At 35.3% G+C, this 17,080-nt stretch overlaps 1 pseudogene; it reads left to right on the top strand.

The window, feature by feature from the left end:
- Nucleotides 1-13,204: 13,204 nt before the first annotated feature.
- On the top strand, nt 13,205-14,071 carry LOC149158614 (uncharacterized; annotated as a pseudogene).
- Nucleotides 14,072-17,080: the final 3,009 nt, after the last annotated feature.

Here is a 17,080-nt window from a genome sequence, read left to right as displayed (position 1 = left end):
AACAACTTTAGAATATCCTCGAGAATTCTACTCATCGAGGTACCCAAGGATATTCTTTGGTTATTGTTATTCATGCGTTAATTTCAATCATAAATAAAGAGATTGTAGAGCATACTAGGAGAATTATTATAAAGGTTATCATCAAAATCCTAGAAGTGATTTTGCAAGCACACAAGATAGAATCCCTGATGGTCATGATATACGAAATTACAACCCAGTTGCTCTATTATTCAAATTCAATATAGAATGCTATAAATGTCAAAATTTAGCACATTTGGCATGAGACTATAGAAGCGGCATGAAGAGGGCTCCTAAGAAAATCAAAGAACAAAATTTATCTGAAAACGCTACAAAATTTTGGAGAAGAAAATAGGTTGAACCAAGAAATAAACATGCCTTGAGTGCTCAAGGCACTTGTTCAAGTTGCTCATTGGTTATGTACCTAAGGCATAATCTATGATTCCTTAATATTTATAAATTGAGATTCTACCTAAGTAGTTTGAAAGAGCTCTATGTTCTGCAAAAGGGAAGACCCATCTTGCCTATGAGGAATAGATATTGAACCCATAACTAGATAGTCCATTTAAGTACCAAAGTGTCTATTACTGGCATGAAAAAGACATGGAGGAAGCACACAGGGATACCACTTTTATGATGGTTGACATGGGATTTCCAAAGGGCAATGTAGAGGAACCATTGATGTGTGTTGAATAATGCTGAACTGACTATGGAGTAGTTATTTACTAATACTGAGAAACTAGTGCAAGAATATGATGAACTTTCCCAAGATCTTACCTTGTCACTAGGTAATTTTGAGGTTTCCAAAGACAATGCCAATGAAAAATGAAGAAATGGATCTTATGAAGAGAAACCTCTAAATAATCCTCTCATTGATGATATCTTAGCTACGTGTATGAATCTTTTGAAAATATCAGATGTGATTGATTTTTCCATGGCTAATTTGATTGTAAAAAAATAAAGGCTTTTCTCATTCAACAACTAAAACTTTGTAATTTGAATGGTTCTGAAATAAGACACTAGTCTATTATCAACTATTTCTCATATTTTGGCATTAAGTGCAGATAGAAGTACTAGAGGAATCAAGGTTGAGAATGGACTTATGCCTAGAACACTAGCGCTATGGGAGGAAGTCCACTTGTCAATGAATTTGAAGATACAATTTTTGTTGTTTCAAGTGTTGTACATAACAGTAAAAAGTCTTTCTTGGATGAAAACAGTAAAGGGATAATCCATTCAAAAAAATAAAAATGAATACCCTACAAGATGAGGACTAGCTCATGGATTTTTCTAAATGTATACATCGAAAAAATATAATAAATTTGTTAAATATTATAACTATATCTAACAACATCAACTCTGGTGAATTAGAAAATTTCCTTGATGGCGTTAGATGCTTAGACTTTAGTTGCTCCATGTTTTGATGCACAAATTTTAGAAAACAAATGGCAAAGATTGATTCCATCAAAGAATTGATATCAGTATGCAAGGGATGAATCGAAGTGACTAAAAAGTACATTAATCATAGGGGGAGTAGCATTAATGAATAGTGATAGAGTGACAAAAAAAACAGATTAGAAGCCTTTTCTAATGGACTAAGCAAGGAAAGATAGTCAAGACTAGACATAAATATCAAGTTGACAAAATTTGTGATCATGGGAGATTATACAGTCTTGGTATCAGTATTAGAAGTGGTATGAATTAATGTTGGCAAGAATGTTAGAAAAATTGAAGGTTTATAACAGATTGGTAGCTAAGAGTGTTAACATTATACACATAGAACTTTCACAGATGCCAGAGAATTTACAAAATTCATTAGCAAATTGGTGAACTCAATGTGAACTGTGGTATACACATAACTTGACCTGTGGTACCCATATGTAGTTACAAGTTGCAACTTACATGTGCACAATGCTAAAGAAGTTACATAGTATGGTAATAAGATATACAGAGGGTATGCCAGAGTCTATGGACCTATGGAAGTGGACCTGTGGCATACACTACATAGTATATCCTTTGTAGGATTGATAGTTAATAATGAAGTCACAAAATCAAAATAATTGTAGTGGAGTATATGTTGGTAGGATATACTTTACATAAATTAGCAGAACTGTGGTCATAGGAGCATTATATAGGATTGACAGGAGGATTAAGGATTGAAAAAAAAATATATGTTGAGGATTGACATGATAATTACAAAGAAAATTATGCATAGCAGTTAAAAAATTAGACCTAACCAAAATTCAAACCTGACCAAATCATACCTGAATAAATCAAAGCCAAACTTTGGACCTGAGATCAGTTATGGTATGCCAAAGCAGTTACATATACTGAAGTAGACCTAAGAAATGTGTTACATGTATATTTAAGAGTTCCAACAATCAAAATAATAGTGCAATAAGAAATATCATGCATTGAGTTAGAAATTGGACAAAATATTTCAAAATACAATTTCTTCCCTTGAACTTGTATGAGATACAAGGTTTGTGGAAATATATTACACCTTTTGAGGACTATGGAAGTGGAAGAGGAATTGCTATAGAGTCTTCACAAGTAGAGGAACTAAGTAACAAATGTCTTTTATTTGCTAAATAATGTGATCACATGCAGGGTTTTCAATTTCTTATAGATGACTTGTGTGGTTTTTGCAAGTATAATAGGAGATTTCTTTGAAATTTTAGTCGATGAATATCTATGTACTCTTGTTTCCACGTATACTACTAGAGATCCAAGAATTTTTATGAAATTTCAATATTAAAGAAGTTCCATGAAAAGGAGACTTCATGATGCCATCGCTTTTCTCAAACTTTCATCTTTTAATGGGCTCATAGTACCAGTGGGGCTGCCTTCCTTGGCTAACAGTGAAATTGCTCAATTCATTTTCTTCGATGATTCAAATATTACTCTACTACAATCTATGAAACTACATTTTATACAAAAACTCTTCCATTCATGGTAGGAAGTTAGGGCCATCAACCACCTGTTAGGTCCCTATACTACTAGTGTAACCCGTTATTGTTATTAGTACAACCCCCTTATTATATTGTTGTGCCCATGTAGTCCCCATATTTTTATTATTGTGCCCAATAGAAGCCCACTATTGTTATTATTGTGCCATTACATTATTATTGTTATGTCGGCTTTGATTATATTATGACCCCTTAGACTCCTATATATTGAAAGGAGGTCTTGTCATTTGTATCATCGAAGAATTGTTCATTTCTGTAATGTAAAGGAGATTGCCCCCTCAAAGAGGCTTATTTCTAAGCCATTCATCTATCTTTTCTATATTTTTGTGAGCTGGTTTCATAACATTTGGTATTAGAGCTTTGGATTCTATGGTTTTACTGCTCCAAAACAGGTCAGTGTGGAATTTTCACTATAACTTCTTTTCTTCGATGTTTCAGAATATACAAAAAAAACCCATTTTAGAGGAAATCGCGTTAAATCTCGTGTCTGAATTTCAGATCTTGTCTCACTATATTTTTGGATATATGATCTGCGGAAGTTAGGGTTTTTCCAAGCTCCAAAATTTCATTTAAAACAGGTCATCGTGGAATGTTCGCTATAACACTTTCTCTACGAAGTGTCAAAAGCTTAAAAAAAAAAAAACCCATTTGAGAATAAATCGGTTTGAACCTCGGTTTGGAATTTCACATCTTGTGTCACTATATTTTTGGAGATATAATATGACGAAGTTAGGATTTTTGTAGACCCCCAAATTACATTCCAAACAGGTCACCTTGGGAAAATCATCATAACTTTCTCTCTGAGCATCAGATTGAATTTTTGTAAGAAGTTACAAAAAGAGGACGAACTGTAGTTTTTTGGATACCATTTTCTAAACCTAAGGTTGAAACAGTGATCCGTGGCACATTGTACAAGTTTTCTCTACTGAACAAGTCTATACTCAGGTCATCGTGGGAGATTGTGCATAACTCTTTCTTGGAGAATCCAATTTCGATCAGACTGGTGGAATTGGAAAGAGGACACAGAGGGCTACTACAAGTCGTGATTTCAGAACTGGAAAATCTAAAGTTACAAAGTTACAATCATTTCAAGATCGAGCTCCTAAAACCAAGAAAAGCCAATATGAGGAAGTTTGATGGCAAGGATCCGATAAATTGGATACTACAGATGGAGCCATATTTTGATCTACATGAGGTGCAACTGTTACAAAAGGTACGTATTGCATCTTCATATTTATAACCAGATCAATTTTTATGGTATAGAGGGTTGTGCTCTCATAAAGCACTTGTCACTTGGCCAATTTTCACGGAAGAAATGATAGCACATTATGAGGATACAAAGAGTAACACCTTCTTTAGAAAATTGATAAATCTCAAACAAAATGGTTCAATGGCAGAGAAAATTGAGGATTTCAAAAAATTGAATATAAGGGTAAATGATATTCCAAATAAGAAAAGGATTGATGTCTTCATAGGGACATTAAAGGATAACATTCAATATGAGGTTCGTCTTTGGGAACATGATTCATTGGAGAAGGCATTCAAGTTGGCAAGAAAATTGAAAGCAGAATTATGGAAACAAGGAATCCTACCACTCACAACTATAAATATGGAAGTGTTTTTTCTTCTAGCCTTCCACAACCTACAAGGTTTACATGACAACAATTGGAAGAAAAAAGAGAAAAAGGACTTTGTTACATTTGTGATAGCAAATACACTAAAGGTCATAAGTGTGCTAAGAAGAAATTATTTTACATAAATTGTGAAGAGGAGGAAGAAAAGGATCAAGAAACATCAAAAGAAGAGGATATACACCAGGAAACAACCCCAGAGAAAGAAGAAATGAATCCGAACATATCTTGTAAAGCATTGGAAAGAATTACAACTCCTCAAACGCTCAAGATAGAAGGACATATCAAGAAGTAAAAGGTTCAAGAAGTGAAATATCACATTGAGAAAGAATAAATGAATCCAACCATATCTTGTAATGCATTGGCCGGAATTACCCCTCCTCAAACTATCAAGATAGAACGACATATCAAGAACAAAAATGTTCAAGAAGTGAAAGATCACATCGAGCATCAAGAAATGAATCTAACCACATCTTGTAATGCATTGAAAGAAATTACCACTCCTCAAACTCTCAATATAGAAGGACATATGAAGAAGAAAAATGTTCAAGAAGTGAAACATCACATCGAGCATCAAGAAATGAATCCAGCCATATCTTGTAATTCATTGGAAGAAATTACCACTCCTCAAACTATCAATATAGAAGGACATATGAAGAAGGAAACGATTCAAACAGTGAAATGTCACATCGAGAATCAACAACAAGTTCTCCAAATTTTAAAGGATAATGCCAATTTGGTGCAGAATCAAATGAAGCGATAGGCATATCAACATCGCAATGAAAGAAGTTTTGATGTAGGCAATTGGTTATTTTTACGACTACATCTCAAGCAAGCTATTTATGAGAAGGAAATGTTGGCAATACTACATGAACTTAATAAGTGGCAACCTTACCTAATGGGAAGACACTTCAAGGTAAAAATGGATCATGATAGTCTTAAAAAGTTTTTAGAACAAAGATTATCTTTAGAAGAACAGAAAAATGGGTCACAAATATGTTGGGTTATGACTTTGAAATCATCTACAAAAAAGGGAAGCAAAATGTTGTTGCCGATGCACTCTCAAGAAAGGATGAGGATGTGGAAGCATTGTTTTATGCTATTTCTATTATCCAACAAAATTGGATAAATGAAGCAAGGGATGAATGGATGAAGGATGAAGAAGTGTGGCCACTCATTCAAAAGTTGCAGAAGATCCCAGTTCAAATAATATTGCCAGAACTTGACGAGGAAGGAAAAATCATATTGGAACCTGGAGCAATCACAAAAACAAGAACCCAATAGCTACGAAATTGATCAATTTCTGAGTATCTCATCAAGTGGAAGAACTTATCCACTGAAGATTCCACATGGGAGGACAAGAATTTTATACAGAAGCATCAAGAACTACTCAAGCGTTGAGGACAACACTTTTTGAAGGAGAGGGGCATGTTAGGTCCCTATACTACTAGTGTAACCCATTATTCTTATTAGTACAACCCCCTTATTATATTGTTGTGCCCGTGTAGTCCCCATATTGTTATTATTGTGCCCCATAGAAGCTCACTATTGTTATTATTGTGCCCTTACATTATTATTGTTATGTCGGCTTTGATTATATTATGACCCCTTAGACTCCTATATATTGAAAGGAGGTCTTGTCAATTGTATCATTGAAGAATTGTTCATTTGTGTAATGTAAAGGAGGTTTCCCCCTCGAAGATGCTTATTTCTAAGGCGTTCATCTATCTTTTCTATCTTTTTGTGAGCTAGTTTCATAACACCACCTCTAAAGTTGATATTGATGGGTTGGACGTGGAAATGATGATAAGGAATTTTTCACTTCAATCTCAATAGCGAGTTGTGGAAATTTTGGATGTAGCAATACCTTCTCCTTCTATATAAGGTGTTCCAAATATGGGGGTTATAGGAAATTTGCATCCATTGACACCCGATGTAGTAGAAGATTCCCGTGATACCCATGCAGCAAAGAACTTAGTAATTTAGGAGGATTTACATGCAAGTCTAATATGTATGATTCCAATGGCTCCAAAGCAATAATCACTATGCTGAAGCACTTGGAAGAAATCCTAATGATGAAATGTTCATGTGAAGCTTTGAGGTTGACAGGGATTCAAAATTCTTGAGATATTATAGATGTTATACTAGGGTCGTTACCATTGACATCAAAGGGAAGGTAATAAACCCAATTAGTGTTGACATGAATGCCAAACATAGATATTGCTAGTAGTATTTTGATTAACGGAAAAGGTGTTGATATGGATCCTTGTTATGATATTGAACTTTCAAAAAATTCCCTAGTATACATCAGTAATCATAAGCATGATAAGTTCTTGTGTCAACTGAAGTTTGAGAGTAGACATGCAGCGCCCCAACCAAATCCCCAATCTCAAGAGTTTAATTAGCTATTTTGGAAGGAGGAATGGAGCGGGCAAGAATATGATAGTGAGCGACTTTTAAAGCCCCAACTTAAGTAGACAAGACAAAAAAATGTGCTTTGATTTAGGAACATGGTGGATGTGGGGCCATTTGAGTGTAATAATTTGAGCACATTAAAAGAGAATCGGGAGGAAATCGTGTGAGTAACTCGAATGAAAATAAGCATTCGATCATTTCTTACATTACATCCAAATAGTTTTAGTGAAAAGATAGGAAAGATAGATCAACGCCTTAGAATTCAGCCTCTTCGAGGGGGCAACCTCCTTTATATTACATAAATGAACAATTCTTGGATGATACAAATGACAAAACCTCCTTTCTATATAGGAGTCTAAGGAGTCACAATATAATCCAGCCGACCTAACAATAATAATATAAAGCCACAAAAATAACAATAGAGGGATTCTATGGGGCACAGAAATAACAATATGTGGGTAATAGGGGCACAACAATATAAATAAGGGGTATAATACAATAGTAATGGGGTAATCACTAGTATATAGGGACCCAACATGCCCCTCTCCTTCAAAAAAGTGTTGTCCTCAACGCTTGAGTAGTTATGGATACTTCTGCATAAAATTCTCATCCTCCCATGTGGAATCTTCAGCGGATAAGTTCTTCCACTTGATAAGATACTCTGAAATTGATCGATTTCGTAGCTGTCGAGTTCTTGTTTCTGTGACTGCTTCCGGTTCCAATATAATTTTTCCTTCCTCGTCAAGTTCTGGCAATATTGTTTGAATTGGAGCTTGTCACCTATAACCTTCTTTAAACATGAAACATGGAAAACTGGGTGCAATCGAGAAGCTGCAGGAAGCTCCAATTTGTATGCCATAGTACCAATCTTTTGCAACACCTTGTACGGACCATAATACTTTGGTGATAATTTATTATCCTTCTTAGCTTGCTTTAGGGACATTTGCTTATATGGTTGTAGCCGTAGGAATACCCAATCACCTACATCAAAACTTCTTTCACTGCGATGTTGATCTGCCTGTTGTTTCATTCTATTTTGTGCCAACACGAGGTTATCCTTTAAGAGTTGGAGGACTTGTTGTTGATGTTCGATGTGATGTTCCACTGCCTGAACCTTAGAATTTTCTCTTAAATATGATGTGATGGATGGTGGTTGATACCCATAAAGTGCCATAAATGGGGTCATTTTTGTTGCTGTATGGAAGGAAGTGTTATACCACCATTCAGCCAGAGGCAACCATTTGACCCATTGTGTCTGTTTATCAGATACAAAGCAACGAAGATATCCTTCCAAACATTTGTTTACTATCTCAGTTTTCCCATCAGATTGAGGATGATAAGATGAGCTATGAGCTAACTGAGTACCAAGACAAGAAAATAATTCTGTCCAAAAATTTCCAGTGAAAATGGGATCTCTGTCACTTACAATAATCTTTGGGTTTCCATGTAGCTTTTGAACTGTTTCCATAAATGCAGTAGAAACTGTACTGGCTTTAAATGGATGTGATAATGCACAAAAGTGTGCATACTTGGTAAGTCTGTCAACTACCACCATGATGACACTCTTTCCCTCAGACTTGGGTAAACCTGTGATAAAATCCATTGAAACCTCCTCCCAACGTTGGCTTGGAATGGATAAAGGTTGTAATAGACCCGGTGTCTTAATTGTTTCAACTTTATTTTGTTGGCAAACCAAACATTCCGCCACAAACTTTTGAATATCTGATTTAAGGCCATCCCAAAAAAATTCCTTCTTAACCCTGTGGTAAGTTTTTAAAAATCCTGAGTGCCCTCCTAAGGGAGAAGTGTGCAATTCCATAAGAATCTTTTGTTTTAGCTGGGAATTCTTACAGAGGTATAAGCGATCTTTGTACCATAACGAATCATTTTGCCAGCTAAATGTATCAGAAGTACTGGAATCTTGTTGTAGCTTTCGAATAAGTGCCCACACTTCTTCGTCATTCTTCCATTCCTCCCTTGCTTCGTTTATCCAATCTGGTTGGATAATAGAAATGGCACACAACAATGCTTCCACATCCTCATCCTTTCTTGAGAGTGCATCTGCCACCACATTTTGCTTCCCTTTTTTGTAGATGATTTCAAAGTCATAACCCAACATCTTTGTGACCCACTTTTGTTGCTCTTCAGAGGATAATCTTTGTTCTAAAAAGTATTTAAGGCTATCATGATCCGTTTTTACCTTGAAGTGTCTTCCCATTAGGTAGGGTCGCCATTTCTTAAGTGCATGGAGTATTGCCAACATTTCCTTCTCATAAATAGCTTTGCTTAAAAACTTTCCCTTGATTGGACGACTTTCAAAAGCAATGGGTCTTTCATCTTGCATTAGAACAACACCAATTCCATTTCCTGAAGCATCACATTCCACAATAAAGGTTTTTGTGAAGTCCGGTGTAGCTAAGACGGTGCTTGGCACATTGCCTCTTTAAGATGTTCAAAGGCCTTTGTTGCTTCCGGAGTCCATGAAAATGAATCTTTCTTCAATAATGTTGTTAGAGGTGCTGCTATTCTCCCATAATTCTTAACAAACTTGCGATAATACCCTGTCAACCCAAGAAATCCTCGCAGATGCTTTATGGATGTGGGGATTTTCCATTCCTTAATGGCTTTAATTTTGCTAGGGTCTACCTTAACTCCTTCATGAGATACAATATGACCCAAATATTCCACCTCCTGGACTCCAAAGAAACATTTGGATCTTTTTGCATATAATTGTTTCTCCTCCAATAGTTGTAGCACCCTGTCAACATGTTCAACATGATCCTTCCAAGACTTGCTGTAGATTAGTATATCATCAAAAAATACTAACACAAATTTTCTAAGGAATGGTTTGAAAATTGAATTCATCAAACCTTGAAATGTTGAAGGTGCATTGGTAAGGCCAAAAGGCATGACCAAAAATTCATAATGACCCTCATGAGTTCTAAATGTCGTTTTCGGAATGTCTTCAATCTTCATTCTGATTTGATGATATCCGAACGAAGATCCAACTTGGTGAAGTAAATTGATCCATGCAATTCATCCAGTAATTCATCAATGACAGGAATGGGGAACTTATCTTTAATAGTGAGCTTGTTGAGCTCCCTATAATCCGGACACATGCGCCATGATCCATCCTTCTTGTGCACCAATACTACTGGAGCTGAGAAAGAACTTTGACTCGGTTGAATTATACCAGCCTCTAGCATTTCTGCAACCATACGTTCAATTTCACTTTTTGGACATAGGGATATCTGTACGGCCTGATGTTTGGAGGAACACTTCCTGGAATCAGATGAATAGCATGATCATGATCACGCATAGGTGGGAGACCTTTGGGAGTCTCAAATACCTTGGAATGATTGTCCAGGACTTTTTGGAGATCTGGAGAAATAGATGATTCCAATGTGGAAACATCTAGCGAACATAATTGTGCAATTACACCTCTTTGCTCCTTTTTTAGAAGCTTTGTCATGCCATTAGAGCTGATTATCTTTCCTGGTTTCCCTGCAATACCCCTTAATTCAACTTCCTTTCCTTCCGTAGAAAATTTGATGAAAAGTTCTTGAAAATTAAAAGCTATTGTACCCAAGGATTGTAGCCATTGGACTCCTAGTACAACATCAGCACCTCCCATTGGAATGGAAAGCATTGGGCTAGTCAATACATATTCTCCCATGGATAGCTTGATATTATGGCACTTTCCAGAGCAATTTATTGTTCCTCCATTTGCAATCATCACTTGACACTCTGGTGCTGGATATAGGAAGCAATTCAATTCTTTTGCTACCCTACAATGAATAAAATTGTGGGTGCTTCCTGAATCAATCAACACTATTACCTTTTTCTTCTTGATTTGTCCTTCTATCTTGATGGTTTGAGGAGTGGTAATTCCCGCCAATGCATTACAAGATATGGTCGGATTTATTTGTTCTTCATCTAGGCTTTGTTCCTGGAGTATATCCTCTTCTTTTGACCTTTCTTGCTCCTTTTCTTCTTCCTCTTCACAATCTATGTAGAATAATTTCTTCTCAGCACACTTATGACCTTTAGTGTATTTGCTATCACAACTGTAACAAAGCCCTTTTGCTCTTTTTTCTTCCAATTGTTGTGGTGTCAACTTTATAGGTTGTGGAAGACTAGGGGCAACAACACTTCCGTCTTTATAGTTGTGAGTGGTATGCTTCCTGGTTGCCATAATTTTGCTTTCCATTTTTCTTGCTAACCTGAATGCCTTCTCTAATGAATCAGGTTCCCAAAGGCGAACATCATGTTGGATATTATCCTTTAAAGACCCTATGAACACATCAATCCTATGCTCCTCTGGAATATCTTTTACCCTTATGTTCAATTTTTGGAACTCCTCAATGTGCTCCATTATTGAACCCTTTTGTTTGAGACTTATCAATTGGCTAAAAAAAGTGTTGCTTTTTGTATCCTCATAATGTGCTATCAATTCTTCCAAAAATTGCCCAAGTGATAAATTTTTACGAGAGCAAAGCCATTGATACCATACAAACTGATTTGGTTCCAAATATACAGTTGCCATACGTACCTTTTGTGTGTTTTGCACATTATTGAGATCGAAGAATTGCTCCATCTGTAATATCCATGTGGCGGGATCCTTGCCATCAAACTTCCTCATATCGATTTTTGGAATATGGTGATTCTTCGATCCAACATTAGAGTCTATGGAATCATGATTAACATTTTCTTTTGTTCTCATCATGAGTTTCCTTTACTACCTTTTCACCATTAGTGACCCTTTCTTGTAGAAACTTCTTCAATTCTTCCATGTCTGTCTTCAAATCTATCTTCAAATCTGCATGTCTCTCTTCAAATCTATCTTCGAATCATCCATCTTAGCTTCCATGCCTTTATCTTAGATTCCACGCATTTATCTTAGATTCCACGCCATTATCTTAGCTTCTGTTAGCTTTTGTGAGCGTGACATTTGTTGCACTTGTTCTTGTAATTTTGATATATCATGTAGCATTTCTTCCTCTTCTTCATGAGTCATGCTAGAGCTTTCAGGTTCCTTACTAGGTGTTTGCATTTTCTTTCCTCGGGGCATCAGTTACCGATAATAATGCTTTACTATGCCCTTTGAATTCTGTTAAACCAAGCTTACACAAAAATTTAAAAAAAAACTACACCATTTTTTCACTTTATAGAAGCCTGATATTGAATCTGATGTATCTCTGTAATTTTGGATCATCCAGTTCTAAAATTGCTACCTGTAGTAGCCTTCTGCGTCCTCTTTCCAATGCCACAAGTCTGAGCCAAATTGGATTCTCCAAGGAAGAGTTATGTGAAATCTCCCACAGTGACTTGCTTTTAGACTGGTTCAGTAGAGCGAACTTGTACGACGTGCCACGAGTCACTGTTTCAACCTTTGAATCTAAAACACACATAAAGAAACTACAGTCCGTCCTCTTTCTGTACCTTCTTACGAAATTTCAATCTGATCCCCATAGAGAAAGTTATGACGATTTTCCCCAGGTCACCTGTTTTGAATGTGATTCAGGAGTCTGCAAAAATACCAACTTCCTCAGATCATATCTCCGGAAATATCGCCCAAAAAGCTCTGAAATTCGGACCCAAGGTTCAGCGTGATTTCTTCTCAAATGGGTTTTTTTTGCGACTTTTGAAACATCACAGAAAAAAAAGTTATAGCGAAAATGCCACGATGACCTGTTTGGAGCAGCGAAACCCTAGAATCCAAAGCTCTGATACCAAATGTTATGAAACCAGCTCAAGAAAAGATAGAAAAGATAGATCAACGCCTTAGAATTCAGCCTCTTCAAGGGGCAACCTCCTTTACATTACATAAATGAACAATTCTTGGATGATACAAATGACAAAACCTCCTTTCTATATATAGGAGTCTAAGGAGTCACAATATAATCCAGCTGACCTAACAATAATAATATAAAGCCACAAAAATAACAATAGAGGGATTCTATGGGGCACAGAAATAACAATATGGGGGTAATAGGGGCACAACAATATAAATAAGGGGTATAACTACAATAGTAATGGGGTAATCACTAGTATTATAGGGACCCAACATTGACAGGGATTCAAAATTCTTGAGATATTATAGATGTTATACTAGGGTCGTTACCATTGACATCAAAGGGAAGGTAATAAACCCAATTAGTGTTGACATGAATGCCAAACATAGATATTGCTAGTAGTATTTTGATTAATGGAAAAGGTGTTGATTTGGATCCTTGTTATGATATTGAACTTTCAAAAAATTCCCTAGTATACATCAGTAATCATAAGCATGATAAGTTCCCGTGTCAACTGAAGTTCGAGAGTAGACATGCAGCGCCCCAACCAAATCCCCCAATCTCAAGAGTTCAATTAGCTATTTTGGAAGGAGGAATGGAGCGGGCAAGAATATTGATAGTGAGCGACTTTAAAGCCCCAACTCTAAGTAGACAAGACAAAAAAATGTGCTTTGATTCTAGGAACATGGTGGATGTGGGGCCATTTGAGTGTAATAATTTGAGCACATTAAAAGAGAATTAGGAGGAAAATCGTGTGAGTAACTCGAATGAAAATAAGCATTTAGCTTTTTCTTACATTACATCCAAATAGTTTCAGTCATTTTCAACAAACCATTCTGGAATGGATGACCTTTGCAATTTGAGTTATGATAAAGCATGCCAATTATCTAGCTATTATCACAATTTGATAGATCACTCAAAAGCTATCGATGACTCTTCTATCACATAGGATCAAGTCATAGGTTGGCCTCTAATTTAGTTGTATAGGAGGAAATCTCTCGGTTCCCTTCCTAAGCCTTCCTTAGAAAATCAACACGAAGGTACCATGGAAGGAAGCTTTTTGTAGGGCTAGGGAAATTCTTTGTATGTCATGGTCAGAATGGATGGTGTTCCCATCGATAAAAAAGTGGACATGAATGCCTACAGATCCTATAAGTCTCTTTCTTTATATTTAAAGAATATGCTTAAATGAACCACTGAGACATTCAATCAGGATTTTTATGTGGGTGTAGTAGATTACTGATATCAATGTTTGGGTGAAGTTAGTTAACTACAATGTTGACCATATAATATTGTAAATGCAAACTCACCAAGGAAGATATGGGAAGTTTATTTACAGTAGTTTTGTTCCTGTGGGAGTTTCATCAATTGAGACCTGAAAGTGAAAATGATTTAGCAATACATCAAAACAACTTGACCTGGGGTTGCACAAGGTTGAATGAAATTCAGATATAAATTCTATAATATATTTCATTGTTAATTCCTTTGATGTGGTATATCGCATTTACCTGGTATGAAGCATATACGAGGAATGTTATTATCTCCTTCCAATATGTATTAATCATTGTCTCAAAAATTTCCATAGAAACTATGCATGTAAGAATGACTACAAATGGGATGGATTTAGAGTGGGAGAGTACATAGTGAGAGTTTTCAGATTGTGTCAAAGGTTTTTCAATTTCAAGGCATTGTGAAAAAGTTGAACTAGCATGTTAGACATATAAAACTAAATTTCTCTTCTTTATCCTCATGAATTGCGATGCATCAAGTGTAGCAGTATGGCCATCTTCATTTGAAGTTTCACTTGGGGCTTCTCTTTCTCTTCTTGCTTTATCTTACCTTAGGGAGCCATTTCAACAAGACCTTCAAACCGGAAGAAGAAGTTTAAGAGAATTTCACTGCCCTAGACGGTTACTCCCATGCATTGAGTCCAAATGGAAAGATATATGCTCTTGCTACTAAAACAATTATGTTCTTAGTGATGAAAACTTCAAGACAATATATAATTTCAAATTGGACTATAGGTCCAAGGAGAAGACACTCATCTTAGTACATTTGAACTAGACTTTTTGAAGGTTTATCTTGTACAATTTATACATGGGATGTGTTATAGACGATTTGGTAGTACTTTTTTATTTCCATTTCAAATTTCGATTATAATTCTGAGTGAAAGGAAATTACTTTGGAAGAATGTGAAATGAATTGATGGACCACAAAGAGACAACATTGGAATACAAAGAGACAAATTTTAAATTTCAAATCCCTATGTTGGAATACAAAGAGACAATGAGTTTTATAAAGATGGATTTTTGGAATGCAGAATTTCTAGTTGATTGATTTATGTGAGACCTAGTTCGTGAGTTTCTTAGAAGCGATAGAAAGAGGATGAGGAGAAGATGTGAATCAAAATCGAGGACGAGGAGTAGAGGAGATAAATATTTATAAAGGGGGGAAGGCATAGTATATTATAAAGTCAAAGAGAAGGGAGAATTCAAAATTTAAAGACAAGGTAAGCCAAAAAAATAAAACTTTAATGTATCAGGGGATTGGTGTCTCCTTTCAGGTGGTAGTCTAAAAAGGAACATGTTGGAACCTGTAAAAAATGGGAGTGGGTGCTTCTAGCAAGTTGTAGCTTGCAAAAGAAAAGTGAGGTTGAATTTTCCTGTAGATAGAAGCGTACAAAAATTGATGTGAGAAGTGAGAGTGGGTGCTTTCAAGAAGTTGTAGCTTGTAAAATAAAAGAGAGGTTGAAGCCTTCTTTAGTTGGGTGGCTATAAAAGTTGATGTAAAAAGTGAATGGGTGCTTGCATTTACATCACAAAAACAAAATTCATGGTTTTATCCCTTTATGGGTTTCCACTTATATGTGGTTTTTGCATGTGTTAGATGCATTACTTGTGTGTTTGCTTTTAAATTCATTGTTGATTGCTGAAGTGACATATATAACTCTACTAATTGTTAAAGAAAATGCTAAAATATTGTTAAAAAAATTAAAATTGGTTATTGTTGAAAGACAGTTATTAATCCACTTTCTCTCAATGATTTTCTAATTTCTAACAATCTTATAACATAATTTCTTCATGTAATTATTAAATCAGTTCCAATATTCCATAGCATCATAAAAATATTAAACCATAAACCATAAAATATATCTATACACTTTAAACAATAATCTAACAAATAAAAAGTATTTTTATATACACTTAAAACAATAAAACAATAATCTAATAGATAAAAGGTATATTTATATAATAAAATGGTCTATAAATATAAAATTCAATCAATTGAATAATTCTTGTAAATAGAATTCCTACCCATAATAACATCATATTAAAGTTAAATAAAATAAACTATAAATATATTAGGAATGTAATGAACATAATATAATATAATATAATATGTAGGAATGTATATAATTGAAATGTAATATTAAAAGAAAACCTATTTTCATCATCTTAATTTTTTTTTTTAAATATCTTTGGATTTATTCAATATATATTTAAAAAAATACATACTGATATCCCCTTCTGAGAAATATGGCTTCCCTATACAAACATAACTATATTTAAAATTGTTTTCGATAAAATTTATTTTATAATATATATAGAGATGAAGGTTAGGGTAACAAGAGATGAAGGCAGGAGAGCATGGATTTATAAAGGAAAAGTTGTGATAGCACGACTTGGACCTCCTTCCAGAACAGAGTAGCAAGATGGTAATAAAGAAGAGGAAACAAACTCTTCAACGGGAAATCAGAAAGCAAGGTCAGTATGGGAAAGTAGGGACAATGACACAAATGTGAGTCTTGCATGTCAAAATAAACAACAATTAGGTCATACCCAAATTTCCTTAAGATTAGTTTGTTGGAACTGCAAATTTTACCCATGGAGACGAGGACCTGGGTTAGGGCTTATTGCAGAAGATAGAGACATAATTTGCCTCATAGAAACACATGAGCATGAAGGGTGCAAGATACCTCGGTTTGAAGGATACTGGAAGATGGCAGTGTGGAACAAGGAAGCACGAAATGGTAAAGGGCACGGGGGTATCATGGTTTTATTAAGAGAGAAAGAAGGTCATCTCATTCAGTTAGAAAAAGAATACTCAAATAAGAAATTCATTTGGTTTAAAATAACAGAAAATAGAAACCACATCAGAATTGCAGCATGTTATTTTGCACTGCAGGTTTCAAAAATCTACAAGATAGAGGGCTTGGCCACAAAGATCCTTTGGTAGCCTTAAAAGTGGACAT

The sequence above is a fragment of the Pinus tabuliformis genome, chromosome 5_2 (assembly GCF_031772625.1).
Source record: "Pinus tabuliformis cultivar Carrire ecotype Pingquan chromosome 5_2, CPIR1, whole genome shotgun sequence".
NCBI classification, from domain to species: Eukaryota; Viridiplantae; Streptophyta; class Pinopsida; order Pinales; family Pinaceae; genus Pinus; species Pinus tabuliformis.
This window is presented reverse-complemented; position numbering and strand designations above follow the sequence as displayed.